The sequence below is a fragment of the Monodelphis domestica genome, chromosome 2 (assembly GCF_027887165.1).
Source record: "Monodelphis domestica isolate mMonDom1 chromosome 2, mMonDom1.pri, whole genome shotgun sequence".
Taxonomy (NCBI): domain Eukaryota; kingdom Metazoa; phylum Chordata; class Mammalia; order Didelphimorphia; family Didelphidae; genus Monodelphis; species Monodelphis domestica.
In genome coordinates, this window is record NC_077228.1 from 54,953,976 (window position 1) to 54,971,942 (window position 17,967).

Here is a 17,967-nt window from a genome sequence, read left to right on the forward strand (position 1 = left end):
TCAGAAAATCAGTTCTTGCTGAAGAATATATCATACATAAGTAGTTTTATTTTCTCAGGTAAATATTTTTATGAATGCATAATAAATATACATGAGATTAGGGGTGGTAATGGATTAAGAAGAAAGTATACATGACATTAATTGACTATTTAAAAAATATTCCTTGCTACTTCTAGCAAGATAGTGGAATAAAAAGTCATGGCTTTTCAGCTCATCTCTGTTACCTTAGAAAATGAATGAATGGAAAAGAATTTGTTAAATGCTCACTGTGTTCTAAAGTAGAGAGAGTGCTGAGCCTGGAGTCAGAAAGACTTACCTTTCTGAGTTCTGACCTCAGACACATAAAAGTTATATGACCCTGGGCAAGTTACTTAACCCTGTTTGCCTCAGTTTCATCATTTGTAAAATAAGTTAGAAAAGGAAATGGCAAACTAGTATCTTTGTCAAGAAAACCCCAAATGGGTCATAAAGAGTTGGATACAACTGAAAATTCAAAACTAAATAACAACAACAATGTCCTAGGCACTGTAGGCACTAAATATTGGAAATATATATACAAGATATAAGAAAATTCTTGCTCTCCAAAAGCTTACATTCTTTTGGGGAAGACAACATATATAGGGGATAAGAGGGTAGGGATATGTGATTTTGTCTGGAAGTCACAAAGATCTAAGTAGATTCATAGTACAATATATTGATATACCTTTTCCTAACAAGATTGGTAGTGTTGAATTGATTATTGTTTCCAGAAACAAGAGGTAGAAAATGGGGATGGGAAATGGCAGATTTTGAAATAGAAAATGCCAAAGTAGAAGGGAATTGTATAATATCAAAAGTATGCAGAATTAAAATAAGATCTCTCAAGGTGAGAGCTGACTTTAAAGAATGTGTAAAAATTATCTAAAGATCTCTTATGATTGAAATTAAGCTGAGGCACAAATCTTCAAATATTTTATTAGCAAAGTGCAAGATTGCCATTAAGTGGGGTCTCACCCTCCTTAGTAAGCTAACAGCTGAATGAAAGCTGACACCTCATTTTTATAAAGAAAAGGAGGGATATCCAAAAAATAGAAGGTAGCATCATAGTCGGGAAAAACAATATGATTGGTTAAAATGTCAGATGCATCAGAGATGTGGAGGACAATATATTTAATTGAACATTGGGAATGAGGGGCTAGCAACACCTCCTCCAACCCTGTCACTAGGAAGTTTTCATTGATTTAGTCACCTGCAAGAATAATTAATGGTATGTAGATAACAGGTTTCCACTAATTGGTCAAGGACTATTAGTGGTATAGGGGTAACAGGCTTCTTTTAATTAAAGTGATTTGTAGGGAAACTGAACCTATAACTTAACTTAGAGGAGAATACTAAACTTCTGAACCTATGAACTTGTGAATTTAACTTAAAGACAAAGAAATTGACAGTTACACAGAATTTTAATGGTGATAGAGAAGAGTATCAGTCACAAAAATGGAGACATAGTTCGTTGAAAAAGAAAGCACAATGCATTAAAAAATCTAATGACCTTATTTCAGAAAATCATGCCTTCTAAAGTATATGAGAGAGGACTTCCAGGTAAGCATGGTGGCAGTCCAGATGTGGGACACTTCCTCTTCTTAGATCAACCGATATAGACTACCTAAAAGACCCAAAAAAACATTTTTATAAGAACGAAGGGACTCTACAGTAGGGTGCAGTATTGAAGGTATGTGGGATTTGGGCATTTCTACACTATAAAGGGGGGAAAAGTTCCCACCCAAATGTGAGCTGATCTACCCTCCCCCACCCCACCTATGGAGGCAGAGTCAGAGCCAGCGCATCAGAATCAGTGAGTGAGCAAGGGGCACCTCTGGAGTAAGCAAAGGGCAACTCTAGGTCTTGGGTGCTGACTAAGACCAACAAGGACCTACCCCATAGAACAGTTACATCCAAAAACCTGGCAGGTGGGCAGGGAGCACAGCCCTTGGCCGCTCAGAGCCAGCGCACGCCCAAATCAATGAATGAGTGAGGGGCACCTCTGGAGTGAGCAAGGGGCAGCTCTAGGTCTTGGGTGCTGACTAATACCACCAAGGACCTACCCCCGAGAGCAGTTACACCCAAAATCCCATCTGGCAGGGAGGAATGCAGACCATGGGCATCCCTGGGAAGGTAGTGCAGCTGCGGAGATTCAAGAGCTTGCCACAGGCAAAATTCTTGCTCCTTAACTCCAAACACAGAGAACCTGCCCAGCTCACTCAGATATCTGACCAAAAAGGGAAGGTGATGGCTAATTGCGCACAGGCGCCCCAGACTCCTTCCAAAAAAAGGAAAAGAAAAGGCAGTGATCCTCGAAAATTTTTATGGAGGAAAAACTCAGGCTACAGAGGATATTCAGGACAAAATTCAAACAGAACCAAAGCCTTCTTTAAAAAATGGAAATTGACCACAAGCTCTGGAAGAATTTAAATCGGAGCTTATCAAAAAAGATGGAAACCTTCTGGCAAGAGAAATGAGAAATGGTTCAAAAAGAGAATCAAAAAATTATAGCTGAAAATCAAAAAATTATAGCAAAAAATTAAAAGGTTAAAGCAGAAAACCAGGGCTTAAGTACCAGAATTGAGCAACTGGAGACCAATGATCTTGCAAAACAGCAAGAATTAATAAAGCAAAGTCAAAAGATTGACAAAATAGAAGAAAACATAAAATATCTCATTGACAAGATGACATTAGGAAAACAGAGGAAGGAGAGACAATTTGAGAATGATTGATCTACCTGAAAAGCCAGAAATAAACAGAAATCTTGACATCATACTACAAGAAATCATCCAAGAAAACTGCCCTGATGTTCTTGAACAGGACTATTTCAGCTTACCATCTTTATTACAGAGGGCAAAATAGGCATTGAAAGAGTTCATAGAACACCCTCTATACTAAATCCCCAAAAGACAACTCCCAGGAATGTAATTGTCAAATTCCAGAGCTTTTACGCTAAGGAGAAAATTCTACAAGAAGCCAAAAAGAGACAATTCAGATACCAAGGAGCACCAGTCAGGATCACACAAGACCTGGCAGCTTCCACACTAACAGACCGTAAGACCTGGAACATGATTTTCAGAAAGGCAAGAACACTGGGTCTTCAACCAAAAATCACCTATCCATCAAAACTGACTATATACTTCCAGGGAAAAGTATGGACATTCAACAAAATAGAAGATTTCCAAGTATTTGTAAAGAAAAGACCAGAACTAAGTGGAAAGTTTGATATCCAAACACATCAAGAGAAACACGAAAAGGTGAATAAGAAAAAGAGGGAAAAGGAGAAAAAAAATTTTTTGTATTCAAACTCTCTTCTTTAAGGGCTACAATTAGAACAAATATATTAATATATATATATATATATATTAATATATGGGAGAAATGTCATTTGTAACTCTCAAAAACTGTATTCATTATAATAGTAATTAGAAGAATCACTCATAGGAAAAGATTGGGGCATTAAGGGCTAAAAGATGATATGAAAAAAGAGAGAAAGGGGGGAGAATCGAAGAGGGCATCAAGAGATACATGAAGAAACAAAATAAATAGAATAATATTTTTCACACAAAGATATACATGGGAAGGGGAGGGGACGAATACTCCTATTAGAAGGAGAGGAAGAGAGTGCTAATAGAGAATACTTAAATCTTACTGTCAGAGAAATCAACTCTGAGAGGGAAGAGCATCTAGATCCATTAGTATTTTGAATTCTATTTTATCCTACAGGGTAAGGAGAAGGTAAAACCAATGGGGGTAGGGGAGAGGGAGTACAAAAAGGGAGGAAGGAGCAGGGGAGGAAACTTAAAAGACCCAAAATTAAAAAAAAACAAAACAAAACGGGAGGGACCAGAAAGGGAAGCATATCACGGGAGGGGATTAGGGGGATTGGTTAAAAGTAAATCACTGGTTTATAAGGATATAGCAAAAGAAGAAAGGGCAGAACTAGGAGAGGATATCAAAATTCTAGGGAACTCACAAGTGACAATCATAATTCTGAATGTGAATGGGATGAACTCACCCATAAAATGTAGACGAATAGGAGAGTGGATTAGAATCCAAAACCCTACCATTTGTTGTCTTCAAGAAACACATATGAGGCGGGTTGACACTCACAAGGTCAGAATTAAAGGTTGGAGCAAGACTATTGGGCTACAACTGATAGAAAGAAGGCAGGAGTTGCAATCATCATATCTGCCAAAACCAAAGTAAAAGTAGACCTGATTTAAAGGGATAGGGAAGGTAAATACATCCTGATAAAAGGGAGCATAGACAGTGAAGAAATATCACTAATCAACATGTATGCACCAAATGGTATAGCACCCAGATTTCTAATGGAAAAACTAGTAGAATTGAAGGAGGAAATAGTAAAACTAAACTAGTGGGAGACTTGAACCAACCACTATCAAATTTAGATAAATCAAATAAAAAAATAAATAAGAAAGAGGTCAAAGAGGTGAATGAAATCTTTAAAAAAATAGAGTTAATAGATATATGGAGAAAAATTAATAGGGACAAAAAGGAATACACCTTTTCAGCAGCACATGGTACATTCACAAATATTGACCATATACTAGGTCATAAAAACATAGCATAAAAATGCAGAAAAGCAGAAATAATAAATGCAACCTTTTCAGATCATAAGGCAATAAAAATAATGATCAGTAAAGGTACATGGAGAGCCAAATCAAAAATTAATTGGAAATTAAACAATATGATTCTCCAAAATTGGTTAGTTAGAGAACAAATCATAGAAACAATGAACAATTTCATTGAAGAAAATGACAATGATGAGACATCCTTTCAAACTATGGGATATAGCCAAAGCAGTACTCAGGGGAAAATTTATATTCTTGAGTTCATATATTAACAAGTTAGGGAGAGCAGAGGTTAATGATTTGGACATGCAAATCAAAAAACTTGAAAGGGAACAAATTAAAAATCCCCAGAAGAAAACCAAATTAGAGATCCTAAAAATTAAGGGAGAAATTAATAAAATTGAAAGCAATGGAACTATTGAACTAATAAGACTAGAAGCTGGAATTTTGAAAAAAACAAGCAAAATAGACAAAGTACTGTTCAATCTAATTAAAAAAGGAAAGAAGAAAATTAAATTAATAGTATCATAGATGAAAACGGAGAACTCGCCTCCAATGAAGAGGAAATTAAGGCAATCATTTAAAAATATTTTGCCCAATTATTCGGCAATAAACATGCCAATCTAGGTGATATGGATGAATATTTTACAAAAATATAAATTGCCTAGATTAACAGAAGAAGAAATAGAATTCTTAAATAATCCCATATCAGAAAAAGAAATTGAACAGGCCATCAAAGAACTCCCTAAGAAAAAATCCCCAGGGCCTGATGGATTCACAAGTGAGTTCTATCAAGCATTGAGAGAACAGTTAATCCCAATACTATACAAACTATTTGACATAATAAGCAAAGAGGGAGTTATACCAAATTCCTTTTATGACACAAATATGGTACTGATTCCAAAGCCAGGCAGGTAAAAAACAGAGAAAGAAAACTATAGACTAATCTCCTTAATGAACACAGATGCAAAAATCTTCAAATAGGATACTAGCAAAAAGATTCCAGGAAGTGATCAGGAGGGTTATTCACTATGATCAAGTAGGATTTCAATATCAGGAAAAGCATCCACATAATTGACCATATCAACAAGCAAACCCACAAAACTCACATGATTATCTCAATAGTCACAGAAAAAGCCTTTGACAAAATACACCACCAATTCCTATTAAAAACACCAGAAAGTATAGAAATAGACGGGTCTTTCCTAAAAATAATAAACACTATCTATTTAAAACCATCAGCCAACATCATCTGCAATGGGGATAAACTAGATGCATTCCCAATAAGATCAGGAGTGAAACAAGGATGCTCATTATCACCTTTATTATTTAACATTGTATTGGAAACACTAGCAGTAGCAATTAGAGAAGAAAAAGAAATTGAAGGTATTAAAATTGGCAATGAAGAGACCATGTTATCACTCTTTGTGGATGATATGATGGTCTACTTAAAGAATCCTAGAGAATCAACTAAAAAGCTAGTGGAAATAGTCAACAACTTTAGCAAAGTTGCAGGATACAAAATAAACCCACATAATTCATCAGCATTTCTATTTATCTCCAACACATCTCAGGAGCAGGAATTAGAAAGAGAAATTCCATTCAAAATCACCCTAGACAATATGAAATACTTAGGAATCTGCTGAGACAAACACAGGAACTATATGAACACAACTACAAAACACTTTCCACACAACTAAAACTAGATCTGAGCAATTGGAAAGCCATTAACTGCTCATGGGTAGGATGAGCTAACACAATAAAAATGACCATCCTACCCAGACTTATCTATTTATTTAGTTCCATACCTATCAAACTTCCAAAAAACTTTTTTACAGAATTAGAAAAAACCATAACAAAGTTCATTTGGTAAAACAGATCAAGGATATCCAGGGAAATAATGAAAAAAATACAAAGGAAGGGGGCCTTGCAGTACCAGATCTCAAACTATACTATAAAGCAGTGGTCATCAAAACAATTTGGTACTGGCTAAGAGACAGTAAGGAGGATCAGTGGAATAGACTTGGGGTAGGTGACTTCAGCAAGACAGTCTATGATAAACCCAAAGACCCCAGCTTTTGGAACCAAAATCCATTATTTGATAAAAATTGCTGGGAAAATTGGAAGACAGTGTGGAAGAAATTAGGCTTGGATCAACACCTCACACCCTACACCAAGATAAACTCAGAATGGGTGAATGACCTGAACATAAAGAAGGAAACTATAAGTAAACTATGTGAACACTGAATAGTATACATGTCAGACCTTTGGGAAGGGAAAATTTTTAAAACCAAGCAAGACTTAGAAAGAGTCACGAAATGTAAAATAAATAATTTTGACTACATCAAATTAAAAAGGTTTTGTACAAACAAAACCAATGCAACCAAAATCAGAAGGGAAATAAACTGGGAAACAATCTTCATAACAAAAACCTTTGACAAAGGTCTAACTCAAATGTACAAAGAGCTAAATCAACTGTACAAAAAATCAAGCCATTCTCTAACTGATAATTGGGCAAGGGACATGAATAGGCAATTTTCAGTCAAAGAAATCAAAATCATTAATAAGCACATGAAAAAGTGTTCTAAATCTCTTATAATCAGAGAGATGCAAATCAAAACATCTCTGAGGTATCACTTCACACCTAGCAGATTGGCTAATATGACAGCTATGGAAAGTAATGAATGCTGGAGAGAATGCAGCAAAGTTGGGACATTAATTCATTGCTGGTGGAGTTGTGAATTGATCCAACCATTCTGGAGGGCAAATTGGAACTATGCCTAATGGGCACTAAAAAACTGCCTTTTTATCCAGCCATAGCACTGCTGGGTTTGTACCCCAAAGAGATAATTAGGAAAAAGACATGTACAAAAATATTTATAGCTGCACTCTTTGTGGTGGTAACAAATTGGAAAATGAAGGGATGCCCTCCAATTGGGGAATGGTTGAACAAATTGTGGTATATGTTGGTGATGGAATACTATTGTGCTCAAAGGAATAATAAACTGGAGGAATTCCATTGGGACTTGAAATCCTCCAGGAAGTGATGCAGAATGAAAGGAGCAGAACTAGGAGAACATTGTACACAGTGACTGATACACTATGGTATAATCAAATATAATAGACTTCTCCATTAGTGGCAATGCAGTGATCCTGAACAACCTGGAGGGATCTATGAGAAAGAACATTATCCACAAGCAGAGGAAAAACTGTGGGAGTAAAAACACCAAAGAAAAATAACTGCTTGATTGCATGGGTCGAGGGGGATTTGGCTGGGGATGTAGACTCTGAATGAACATCATAGTGCAAATACCAACAATATGGAAATGACTTTTGATCAAAGACACACGTAGTGCCCAGTGGAATTGTGTCTCGGCTACAGGAGGGGAGGGGAGGGGCGAAGGGAAGGAGGAATAGAAAATGATTTTTGTAACCAGGGAATCATGTTCAAAATTGACCAAATTAATTAAAAAAAACACTAAATCTAAAAAAAAAAGTAATGAGAAGTTCTTGAACTGGATGGTGAAAGAGAAAAGAAAAAACTTTTTAGTTTAACTCATCAAGCAACATTATGGTTAATTAAGGTTCAGAACTCTCATTACAAATCAGCACTAAGGAAGAACCCTTTCATATAAAAAAGGAAAAGCAGTACAAATTGTCCAAAATTACTTCTCAATTAAAGAAACAGTTGTAATATGATGTTCTGAAAAGCAGAAGAGATAAATTTACCACTCCCAAATAAATTACAACGTCAAACCTAATTATCAGTGAAAAAATGGTTTTTCAACAAATTGAAGAATTTGGGTCATTCCCTTTTTAATTTCTTTTTGAGACCATAAGAAATGGATGTCAGAAAGAGATTGAAGTTGTAAACTTGTCAAACATTAAGGAAACCTAAGAAAAATAAAATCACAGATAACAAGCAAAGATATAAAATTAAGGCTCATATGATTTCAGGACTTATATATAAAACTATTTTTTAAAAAAAACTTACTATCTTTAATAGCTATTGGAAAATCAAAGGGAGAACATTGTAAGTAAACTTTAAAGGGGTTACAGGACCTTGGAGGAGGAAAAGGAATTATGAATGACTATTTCTTGGATTAGAACTTACATTCTCTCAGTGAAATAATATTTCATGGCATGGAATTTCCTATAGGAAAATCTTTTGGATGGGGAAGGACCTGAGGGGATAGATTCTTGCCTAGGCTGTATACCAGAAGAAGAGGTGTTTGTACTACATTTCAATGCCTAATCATGTTTTGGGGTTTGGGGGAGATAAAGGAAAATATGGATCAAGTCCTAGGCAGAAAGATCAGGAGTATGAATCTATCTGTGTAAGGATTAATTTTATGCTTTATTTTTCAAAGTCATTCAGCTTATCAGGATTTCCTTCCGAATGTACTTCTGTTTTGGCCATTTTAAAAAATGGCACAATCAACCTCTTTTGAGGGGAACATTAATATTGCTACTCTTCTTCCCTTCAACATCTTTTTTCTGTTCTTCCTTCCACCTACCTCCTACTCAGATGTATTAAAATTCGAGAGAGGGGCAGCTAGATAGCAGTGCATAGAGCGTGTGTTTGTGTGCACATGTGTTATGTGTGTGTGTGTGTGTAAATATACTTTAGTATATACTTAGTATTGATTCTAAAACAGAAAGTAAAGGTTTTAAAAAAAACAAAATGGGGAGAAAGGAAAAAAAAAACAATAATCCCTTTAATATCTCTGCTGTTAAGCCAAACAAATGCACAGCAAAAATATCAAAAAATGTATGTTTGTGCACCTTGTATACATCACCTTTGTGGGTCCTTTGGAGACATGTTGACCATGGAAGTGATCAGAGTTCTTAATTCTTTCAAAGTTGTTGTTCTTTTGCTCTCACCTTTGAATAGGAAAGATAATTAATGTTTGATTTCAGTTACATGTTGGAAGTCAGTTATAATTGGCCTCTTTGAGTGAAAGCAATGTTCAGACACCAAATATTAGAAGTTTGAGTTAGATCCTTTTGACAGAAACAGTTTTGTGTGTAGTGTCAGACCATACTGACTTTGTATAAGGGAAAGAGAGTGAAGCCATAGACTTTTAACACATAGTTGAGCAACATTTGCTTGAAATATGGAAAGAGCTACTACAGGAAAAACTTTGAGTAGAGCAGGTTGACTTTTTGTTTCAAAATGCTTACCATGGTTTATTTTCATAGATAATCCTTTTCCTTGGTATGAAATAGTAGTAATGAAATATTACAACTACGTATAAGATTTCCTTACTCATGTGTTATTTATTTCATAGTCATCTTTTTTAATATTTCATTTAAATTTAAAGAATCATCAGAAGCATGTGTACTTTACCATAGTTGTTGAAGTAGATATGATAATTTATCAAGACCTTTTCAGAAAGTTGCATCTCTATGGGGGAGAGAGTTATACTAATGCACTATTGATAGAACTGTGAACCATTGGTGGAGCTATGAACCAATCTGGAGAGCAATTTAGAATGATTGCCAAAAAAACCCATTAAACTAAGTATAGCCTTTAGTCCAACAGTACCAGTCCTAGGTCTGTATACCTCAGTGAGATCTAAAAAAAGAAAAGCACCTATGTGTAGAAAAATATTTACAGTAGTTCTTTTTCTGATAGTAAAAAATTAGAAACTGAGATATCTATCATTTGAGGATGGCTGAACAAATTGTGGTATGTAAATATGATGGAATATTACAGTGTTCTAAGAAATAATGAAGGGGATAGTTTCTGAAAAACCTGATAAGAGTTGTATGAATTGACACAAAGTAAAGTGAAAAGAACCAGTAGAACAGTTTATACAGTAACAATAATACAGTAAAGATAATCAGCTTGAAAAAACTTAGTAACTGATTAACACAATAACCAACTATAATTCCAGAGCATTCATGTTGAAACATGCTGTCCACTTCAAGATAGCTGATAGATTGAGAGTGCAGATTGAAGCATTTTTACTTTTTTTTTTAAAGATAAAAAATTTTTTTGGAGATAACTAATATGAGAATTGGTTTAACATGACCATCTGTATTTGTGATAGGTTATGTTTTTCTTAGCATCTTAATAGAGGGAAGGGGAAAAGGAAAGGATTTAGAACTGAAAAAAGAATAAAATTGAAGTAAAAAACGCTATGGCTCTTTTTTTTTTTTGTTTCTGAGATTCAGAGAGTCCAATATAATTGCATAGTATTTGGAACTCTGCCATTTCTTACATCTATAGCTATTACCTTCCATAGCCATTTAGGAAAATTCTTTATCCAGATGGAGGAAAAAGTGAATAAATTAACTTGGCAAAAAAGATATTTGTACTTTAAAAAAAGAAAAAATGAAATAACCTTTCTTAGGTCATCCACCTGCTATTTTAACCTTCTTTCTAAAAGCCTTTTCTAATTTACCTTAAAAATTTTTTTTAATACATAGATTTTCTCAATTAAAAATTTCACTTTTCATCTTTTGTTTTCACATTACCATTTCTGAAAGTATTCCTTGTCTTCTCTATATACCTGAGTTATTACTAGTAACAAAAATTAAAAAGGGAAAAAACATTTCAGAAAACTTATCAATCAGTCATGTAAGTCTGATAATAATAATATGTGTAGTGATCCATGCCCATAGGACTCTTCTCCTAATCTAAAAATAAGGGAGGAATTGTATTTTCTCATCTCTTCTCTGTAGCTGAGCTTGACTGTTATAATTATTCATTGTTCCATTTCATTCTTTGTTCTTTTTATTTAGATTGTTGAAGTCACTGTATACATTTCCCCCCCTGGCTCTGTGTACCTCAGTCTGTATCAATTCACTTAAAGTTTCCCATGTATGAATTCTTTATACTTATTTCTCCTATCACATAATACTATTCTATTACATCGATGTACTTTATTTAGCCATTCTCTACTTGGTGGACATTTATCTTGTTTCCAGTTCTTTGTTCTCTCAAAAATTACTGTTTCTAATATTTTAGTGTTTTTTATTTCCTTGGGTTTTCTATCTCCCTGAAAAATCTCGGAGTCAAAAGTTGTTGTACATTTTAGTTATATTTTATCATGACTCCAAATTCCTTAAATGATGTTTGGGTCAACTGATAACCTGAGCAGCAGTGTAGTAGGTTAGTTATTACTAATGCCTGGTTCTTGTTTCACTTTTCACATTTTATAATTATGTAATATAATTTGTAACCAAAGAGTAAAATTGTTCATTTGCCCCATGAACCAGTCTTTTTTTCTTCCTTATATCACTCTGACATTTTAAGTGGAGTTTTTTTTTAAATAAGTCAGAACCCCTACTTACTCTGACTGTTAACAAGGGACTTTAAATTATCCCCTGATAATGTGAAATAATAACTCAGTGGTTTAAAAAGTTAATATAATTTTGAAACTTAAAATTAGAATCTTTTTGAGCTCTTTATATTCCTAACACACACACACACACACTCACTCACACATGCACACCCACATTCTCATACATTCACTCACTCACTCACTCAGTGGATAAAAACCCTATCTTCTATACATCTAACAGGTTGAGAAAATTTATTTGCTTCTTCTTTAAAAAGTTGGTAGTAGGGGGCAGCTGGGTAGCTCAGTGGATTTGAGAGCCAGGCCTAGAGGTCCTAGGTTCAAATCTGGCCTCAGCCACTTCCTAGCTGTGTGACCCTGGGCAAGTCACTTGACCCCCATTGCCTAGCCCTTACCACTCTTCTGCCTTGGAGCCGATACACAGTATTGACTCCAAGAGAGAAGGTAAGGGTTAAAAAAAAAAAGTTGGTAGTAACTGCCAAATATTAAGTGTTTTAATCATTAGTCCTCTGAAACTTCTCACAGGGGAAGTACTATATATAAATTCATTTTGTTATTATATCTCTTTAGGTATTTTGATTATTGCCTGAGATCAGCAGATTTTAGAACCTTTAATTAAGTATGAGTTTCTGTTGTGAGGTTTTAGAGGATTTAGTCATTTGTTCCTTGATCTTGTAATAGATTGTTAGCTGACATAAGAAAAAACTCTGGACTACAAAGTGCAGATTTTAAAAGTTATTGGTTTTTAGCTTGTGTTTGAACCACTCTGGCTATTAATATCTGATGGCAAGTCATTTCATAAAATGAAAAAATGTTCATAAAATGAATAAACTTTGTACATAAAGTTTATAAACTTTAAAATGCTTTATATTCACTATTGCAATTAACTTGCATTTCTACAACTCTCAGTTTTGTCACATGTAAAAAGGGGGTAATATTTTCCCTATCTTTTTGTAAAGACTTGTGAGTCAAGAATTTTTTCATACTTAAAAGTATTTTATTAATATAAGCTGTCTCTTGTATTAGGCTCTGTGAGTGCATTTTAGGGTAACTCTTATTGGTTCTAGTTACACAATCCATCCCAACATCTCCTTATTTTTGAATATCTTTCTATTTTAAATTGATATTGAATTTTTGCTTTTGTGTTTGTTTTTTATATTTTTTCTTACAAATTTCCCTTTAGACTGCAAGCTTCCTCAAGTTAAGGGTCAAGTATGTTAATTATGTTGTGTTTTCCTTCAGTATTTATTATAATGGGTCTAATAAAATGAGTGTTTTGTACACAAAGTGGACTCCATAAATATTCTTTTTCTAAATCATCTCCAGCTGTTCATGTACACTTAGGTTTTCCATTTTGTTTCTTTGGATTACTGTCCTACTACCCAAACAAAATAACCATGGTCTGCAGGGAGAAAAAGGAGGGACCAAGTAGGAACCTAGGGAATGTAGGGATAGAGCACTGGGCATGGATTTGATTTCTGCCTCAGATATTTACTAGCTGTGTGACCCTGGGGAAGTCAGTTAACCTCTTCCAGCCTCAGTTTTTTGGCCTGTAAAAATGGAGATAATAATAGTGCTTCTCCCTTAGTATTGTTGTGAGAATCAGAAATCAGTTAACATATATATAAAATGGTTTGTCAGCCTCAAAGTGCAGTTTAAATGTTAGTTCTTTTTATTAAGTAGGAATTGGACTGAATGACTTCTAATGTTCTTTCCAGTTCTAGGATCTTTTAATTCTAAGCCTTGGGAAACTTAGAATATAAAATCAGAAAGGAAACAATTAACATAAATAAACAATTAGTTAAATAAAATTATATATTATGTCACTGAGGATTATGTTCCTGAGATAAAAGCACCAAAATTTTTTTCCAGTTGAATAACTCAATGTATAACATTCCTCTTTCCCCCTTTTTAAAAATTTAGAATATCTGAATCCAACAAGCAGTTCCACTGGATTATACATGTAACCTTGTTCAAAAGCTATTTCTGTGTTATTCATATCTTCATTAGCATGATCTTTTAACATAAATTCCAATCATATCTCTATCACATTATGTGATCTATCACATATTTTTTTAAGGCATTTCTGTTTCCACAGTTCTTTCTCTGCATGTGGATAGTGTTCTTTCTTAAAAGTTCCTCTAAATTGTCATTTGCTGCTAATAGAGAAGTCCATTACATTCAATTGTGCCATAACGTATCAGTCTCTATGTACAATGTTCTCCTGGTTCTGCTCCTTTCACTTTGTATCAATTCCTGGATTCCATCACCATCAGATAGCACAATTTGTTCAGCCATTCCCGAATTGATGGACACTCTCTCATTTTCCAATTTTTTTGCTACCACAAAGAGCATGGCTATAAATATTTTTGTACAAGTTTTTTTTCTTTATTATCTCTTTGGGGTACAAACCCAGCAGTGGTATGGCTAGGTCAAAGGGTCAAAGCCATTTGCACATAGTTCCAAATTGCCATCCACCTTTTTTTTTTAAAAACAATTCATTATCTAATCTGAACTCTGGCAATTGACTTTTCTACCTAAAGAACTCTCAAGATTGAAGATAATATGATGTTATTGGCATATCAAGATGCTTTTGCTGACCCACCATAGGTAAATGACTTAGTAAACTTTAAGTAATTTCTTCGTCATGGTGATAAAATTTTGCTGATCTAGCCATACTTTTCCTCTTTTTTTGGTCTATGGCATTCATGAGTGACTGAAAATCAGAGCGTATTATAAATCTACTAGTACCACATACTGATTAGCTGAACAAAGAATACCTAGAAGTACATACTCAAGTCAAACAAGAGAGTACAAAAGTTACAAAGTTATACAACAACAACAACAAAAGCCTGAAGCTCTGAATTACCCTGCAAGAGGCAAAAAATATAGTTTTTCAGTCAGTGAACAATTTTTTATTATATGCCTACTATGTGCCAGGCAATCTGTTAAGCAGTGGGGATTCAATGAAAGGCAAAACCCTGGGCTGGAGCCAAAATGGTGGATTAGCAGGAAGCAATGTAACTGAGCACCCCTCATCAACATTTCTTCAAAAGATCTAGAATATTCACCAGGCTGAATCCTATTGGAGAAGTCTAGAAAAAATCATAGTGAATCTTTTGTCTAGAAGGACAAAAAAACTCTGAACCACTAGGGTTGGAATGGGGCATTCATTCAGTCAACAAAATTTATTAAGCATTTACTATGTGTAATTAGCACAGGAGCATGGTTTACACAGAGCACACTGGTGCCCAAGGAGAAGGTGCACCAGGGCAAGGGGAGGTTCCAGATCCATCACAGGGCACAGAGCCATACCAGGGCCATACCAGAGCCATACCAGAGCCATACCAGGGCACAGATAGGGAAATAGGTGTCAAATGGCTGTTTTATCTTACACTATCCAGCTCAAATTACAGGGTGAGTAAGAATAGAATCACACCAGGGTTGGCATTCTCAGGCTAGGAGGACCTAGACAATGTATGAAGAAAGGAGGAAATTCAGAAGATAAAAGCAGAGAGGAGGTTGTTTCTAGGAGTAGAGCTGGGTCTTAATCCCAGCTTTTAGCCCAAATTGCAAAGGAATGATGATAGCAGGAATCCCATACCAAAGTGGAGCTTGTAGTTCTATCATTCTGAGCCAGCAGAACTTCCCAGCTGATTGGTAGGAATTGAGTCCAGCGGCAGTCTACTACTGCTCAAACCAACACCTAGGTCACAAAGACTTGCAGAAAGACCACAGGTGGCAGCAATCAGATTTTGCCATGAATCAAAATATGTTGGAAGTACCAACTAACAATACTTAGTGCTCTAAGAAGGCAGCAACAGGACCCAGCTCAGATCTTCCATGCCACAGAGCCTTACTCTAACATCAAGAAGTTGAGAAATATGCTGGAAGAATGAGCATATAAAAAAAGAACCCCACTTATAGAGAGCTATTAGAATAGCAGGGAAGCTCAAGACACAAACTCAAGAGAGAATGATTCCAAAACTTCAACAAATTTGAGTACAAACTCTTTGAGAATTTGTGGAAGAGATGAAATAAGAGTGTTTTTTAAAGAGTTTACAACTATTTTTAGAAATGAAATGAGAATTCTTGAAGAAAAGATATAAAAGAAATAAGAGCTATGGAAGAAAGAACTGGAAAGGGAATTAACCAGTCTGGCACAAAACCTTGCCCAAGCAACAAATCTCTGAAAGTCCAAATAGTTAATGACTTTGTAAGACAACAAGGGATATTAAAACAAATTCAGGATACTGCAAAAATAGAAGAGAGCCTGAAGTATCTCTTCTCTTCTGCAATTTCCCACCTTGTCACCACAAACAGAATTAAAGAAAAATAACTAGTTTCAAACATGTAGTCAAAACTAGTTTCCATATTGCCATTTCTGTGCTTCACTTTGAACACTTTCATTCAATGACCTCTTCTTCCTGAAGTTTACTCCATTCAGATTTTTTACCCTGTCCTGCTTAAAATAAATGTATGTATAAATTTTAATCCCCTTGGAAATTTGAGGGACAAAAGTCCTTTCAAAAAAGAAATGAGAATGGAAACTGAGCTGGGCTTTGATTCCTGGGAAAATTTTAGAACATATTAAAGGAATGGCTATTAAAAATCTAGAAAAGGAAACGGTGATTCCAAAGAGTCAGTAATTATTTCCTCATGAACAAATGTTTCCAGAAAATGTTCCCTTATTTTCCCTTTAATTTTTGGACATGATAACTATACTGATAGATCAAGAAAAATGCTATCAATATAGTTTGCAGATATTTTCCCATTTTATTCTATTCTTACAGACAAGATGAGATATGAACTAAACATATGCCTTCTATAATACTACAAATCTAACACTTTTGGAAGATGAAGCTAAAGTAGAGCCAAGCAGACAGGGCACACCAGTATTTCAAATTTTTTTTTTTCCATATTCCTTACCCTTGACTCTCTTGTCATTTTTTTAAACTGCTTAAGAGAATGATCCCATGACAGAACTTCAGTCTCAAATTTTGTTGTCAACTCAACCAATGAAATGTTATTTTTAAACTCTTTGAAAGTCCTGTAGGAAATTATAACAAAAGAGTAAAGCCTTGTAGAATTTACAGCCAAAATCAAGGTGACTGAGACCAAATAAGACCAGACAAATAACATGTGTTTGTATATTTCACATCATTATGACATGCATATAAAGAACAAGACTCATAGTTGCATAATACCTATTTTCTATCACTTTCTTCTTTCATGTTTCATGCTATTCACCTATATTTGAGCAGTTGAGAGAACTATAGATGAAACCCTAAAATAAGTCTTTAAAAGGGATGTACTTGTAATATTATTTGAAGACTAGTTAGCATAATATATTATAGAAAAATATTCATTCTGTAAGTTATTGCTTTTTTAATTTATTAGCAAGTATAAGGAAAGTGATTCTTATCTTATTCAAGAACCTTTAAATTTCCATGTATTCTAGAGAAAAGTAGTTTATTTTTAAGTTGTTACAACATTTATGCAGTAATGGAATTACTCAACCTTTTAAACTTTACAACTACATATGGAAGAGAGTAATTTAGGGGTTCAGGTTACATTAGATACAGGTAACATTAGATATCTCATGAAGAATCTCCTCAAATGAACTGTTTTAAATTATATAGATTTCTGTGTGGAGAGTATGTCTAAGAGGACCTTGGTCAAAGTTAGCTCCCCATTAGAAAGATGAAAGGATAAGATCCTTCTTTTGTATTGAAGGTGTGCTTTTTGAAGGTATGAATTTGCCTTGCCCTGTATACTTGTCCACTGAAAATACATTGAGGTTAATTAATTGATTCACATTGTAGGCCTTTACATTAGAGAACTAGACAGATAGGGAGAACAAGAGCTGAGATGACACAAACTGATAGGAGATGGACAGATTTTGGTTTCTTGGGAGAAAGCCTGAACAAATTCGGCCCTTCTAGAAACCATGTGTTCTGGTAAACATCCTTTTTAGATCCCAAACAGCAGCAGAACAACAGGTGTCAAAGTAACTTGTTAATTCTTGGGCAAACAGAAGAACT

General features: G+C 34.7%; 1 protein-coding gene across 2 annotated transcripts in view; it reads left to right on the top strand.

The window, feature by feature from the left end:
* Positions 1–17,967, top strand: part of ATF6 (activating transcription factor 6) — a 229,296-nt gene that overhangs the window by 103,402 nt on the left and 107,927 nt on the right. The gene's annotated exons all lie outside the window — the stretch shown is intronic.